This window comes from Mus caroli, chromosome 2 (assembly GCF_900094665.2).
Source record: "Mus caroli chromosome 2, CAROLI_EIJ_v1.1, whole genome shotgun sequence".
Taxonomy (NCBI): domain Eukaryota; kingdom Metazoa; phylum Chordata; class Mammalia; order Rodentia; family Muridae; genus Mus; species Mus caroli.
Window position 1 is genome coordinate 67208024 of NC_034571.1, and position 3869 is coordinate 67211892.

The 3869-nt window shown below is 43.8% G+C and overlaps 1 pseudogene; it reads left to right on the forward strand.

Moving 5' to 3' along the window:
• Positions 1-1330: 1330 nt before the first annotated feature.
• LOC110306165 lies at positions 1331-2551 on the forward strand (annotated as a pseudogene).
• The last annotated feature ends 1318 nt before the right edge of the window (positions 2552-3869 follow it).

Below are 3869 nucleotides of genomic sequence, written 5' to 3' on the forward strand. Positions count from 1 at the left end.
TAGAGATGCACATCATTAGATGAAAACACCTTCCCTGTAAGTGAAGGTAAGACACTCACTCCCCCACAGTAAGTTTATCTAAGCCTATGAGGGACATAGCATCAAGACCCCCGTGTAGTCTTGTTCTGTTTGTTCCCATCCAAACCCATCCCATTGGTTGGGTCCTAAATCTGCTATGCAGGTCTTTTGAACCAGTTTGATCTGCCTACTCTGGCCTCAGACCACACTGCTGCTCTGCTCACTGCCCACACCTCCCTTCCCAGGTCACTTCCTATGTCCCACATTTGTTCACACTCGGGGCTTTAGGATCTGGCTGCTCCCTGGTTTGAAGGAAGTTTCTCCTCCAGGCTTCAGAAGAAACTCATCATCTCTGCACAGTTGCTTCAGTAGATGACGTACCCACAGTGAGGGAAGTCCCCAGGATGGTGAACTTGACAGCACCTTATCCCCTTCCCACATCCTCCCCTAAGCTGACTAAGACACTTTTAAAATCGAAGCTAGGGACACCAGTGAGTCCTAAAGTATCCACAGGTGTTGCCTGAACCACACTTGTCTCTGCTCTGAGCCTCCTCATAATTGCCTGGCTTCAAACAAAACAAAACAGCAAGGGATCAACCAACCCAATGAATACAAGGTCGGACTGAATGGCTCAGCAGTTACTCTTGCAGAAGACTTGAGCTCAGTTCCTGAAACCCATGTCCAGTGGCTCACAGCAGCTTGTAACTCTAGAGTGTGTGCACGTGCAGTGGGGAGTGTGCACATACACACACACATAGTTAAAATTAATCTTTAAAAACTGCAGCTGGCAATGATAACAGAGAAGCTAACATGTTTCCCAAGCTCCTTAAGTTCTGTCTTAAACAATATCCTGTGGTTATCTTCTTATCTTATCTCTTGTTTCATCTGTGGAGAAAAAGGCAAACGAAGCTAAGAAGGTGGAGGTGAGCCGTGCGACCTTCAGGGTAGCTCCAGCTACAGCTGGCTACCGGGAGCTTCACCCAAACAGCATAGAGATCAGCTGTAAGCATGAAATGCAGAGGAAATTTCAAAGATATGTGATGGTCATAACAAAGAGCAAAATGCCTTGCTCATATTTAACTTGTGTGTGTGGAAACAGTAAAAGTTTGACTCTATAAGGGTCGATAAAAATCCATCTATCATTCATGGGGCTGGAGGGATGGCTCAGCATTTAAGAGCACTGGCTGCTTTTTCAGAGGTCCTGAGTTCAATTCCCTGTAACCACATGGTGTCTCACAACCATCTGTAACGGGATCCGATGCCATCTTCTACCATGCAGGCATACACGCAGATAGAGCACTCCTATAATTAAATGAATAAATCTCTTTTAAAAAAAACTCTATCCTCCTGGGAGAGTCGCTGAATTTCCAGGGCCAGCCCAAGGCTGGGCCCTGGACTCACTTTCCAATCTGCTAATTTGGGCCCTACTTTATTGACAAGACCTGGATAACCAACACTTACTTGCGTGCCCCCACCTATTCTTACCAGGCCATCCCAGCAGACAGGGAGCAACAATGTAAACAACTTTCAGACCTGCTTACAGTTCCTTTTCTTCTGGATACAGAGCCTACGGAAATTCATTTTATGGAAGCTCTAGCCCTTATAGTTATGGATACAATGGTTTGGGCTTTAACCGCCTCAGTGTAGACGATCTTCCTCCCAGTAGGTTTGTACAGCAAGCTGAAGAAAGCAGCGGAGGTGCATTTCAGTCCATTGAAAGCATTATGCATGCATTTGCCTCTGTCAGCATGATGATGGGTGCTACTTTTTCAGCCATCTATAAGAGTTTCAGGGCTGTATTAGATGTAGCAAATCACTTTTCCTGGCTAAACATACACTTTACAAAGGTTTTTCAGCCTTTGCATTAGTTAGGACTATAAGATATCTTTATAGACGGTTACAGTGGATGGTGGGTTTAAGAAGAGGCTCTGAGAATGAGGACCTGTGGGCAGAAAGTGAAGGAACTGTGGCCTGCCTTAGTACCGAGGACCGAGCAACGAACTCAGCAAAATCTTGGCCAATATTCCTGTTCTTTACTGTTATCCTTGATGGTCCTTATCTCATCTGGATACTTCTATCTACACGCAATGGTGAAGTAACAGACAACACCAACTGGGCAAGTGGTGAGGATCACCATGTAGTTGCACGAGCAGAATACGATTTTGTTGCCATGTCTGATGAAGAGATTGCTTTCCGTGCTGGTGAGATGCTAAATTTAGCGCTCAAAGAACAACAACCCAAAGTTAAGGTTGGCTTCCGGCTAATTTTGACGGTCAAACATCAGGACTTACACCTGCAAATTATGTCAAGATTCTTGGTGAAAGAAGAGGCAGAAAAACAATAGAATCGAGTACAATGCCCAAGCAACAACAGTCTTTTACCAACCCAACATTAATTAAAGGAGCCACTACCACCGATTCTTTGGATGAACAATTCTTTGGAAGCTGCCTTTGAACCTGTTTTTGTTGAAACTAATAAGGGTTCCAGTGCACCTGATTCTATAGGGAAAAATGGAGACAAACAAGATCTTTGATGTGTTTCATGTTTGTGGGCAGGTGAACAATATTTTAGAGTACTTTAAAATTATTTCTTACAGAGACATTAATCTGCAATTGAATGAAAGCATTTGCTCATGGCTGTGCCGGGTGTTCTGCTGCTAGAAGTTATGTAGTCACAAGCTCGTTGCTGGTCGAGTGATCTGGCTACACTTGTCTGTCTCGTGGACCACAAGGACATTTATTTTCACCTAGCTTTCAAGATTATGGAGATAGTTGTCAGCTCCATCTTATCTCAGCCCCTAGGCTTATTGGAACAGTAAATTTGATGAACAGTAGAACACACAAGTTGCCTCAAAAGGGATCATTAATGCTTTTTAAAGTTCTGAGTTAGTTGACTTGAAGTCTTCAAAAATTGAGTGGTAACATCTACCTATCAGAACAGACAAAAGGTTAAATGTTTTTAACTTTATAAATGAACTAAGTAATAAAAATGGCCCGATCTAAAAAAAAACTTTAAACAAGATCAAGTTTATGCATTTCTCTTCTTTTCTACTATGCCCACTAAATTATCAAAATTATAGAAGGGCCTTACATTATATTTCTATTAGATTGCCCTGTCACCAACCTTTTTAGAACAGGGCAATGTCCTGTGACATGCTGTTCATAGGTACTAATCCCGAGACGTTTCCACTACTTAAGAAAGTTTTCCAGAAATGAGAGTCCCATCCATATTTCTAGGCTTCAGTATGGAGAGCCCAGTGGAAGCAGAGGGTTGTTATCTACTGGAAGTTGTTGCTTTATTTAGCAACATTAGCGTAGCCTCTTGGTGCCTGGCCCAGCTATGCAATGCATGCATAAGGGAAAATGGACACCCACTCTCAAGCAGTTCATTACAGATCTGGATTAGTTCCCTACCGCTCTGACAGACTACCTGATGGAAAGGACTTCTTTTGGTTCACAACACAGGGCGATACAGTTATGCCAGTGACCCACAGCCAGGTCCTGTCTGTGACAACAGAAGTCAGGGCAGGAGGCTTTTCTCTCACTTCTCAGGAGACCAGGAAGCAGAGAGAGCTAGGGCAGAAGCCAACAGGTCTATCATGCGTAAAGCCTCCTTTACCCAACTCCTCAGGACTTCACAACCTCCCAAAGCAGTGACCCCAGTTAGGGACCAAAGTAACAACTCTTTGAGTCGTTTGTGGCTTTGTAAATTGAACTCACAGCATCACTGTCACTGCAGTTTGCCACGGTGACTACTCTGGACAGGACAGACCTATTTTACTTTTAAGTACTAGTATGTTTGTCTAGGTAACTCCTATACCTGCATCCAGTTCCAGTGGTGCATCTACAGCC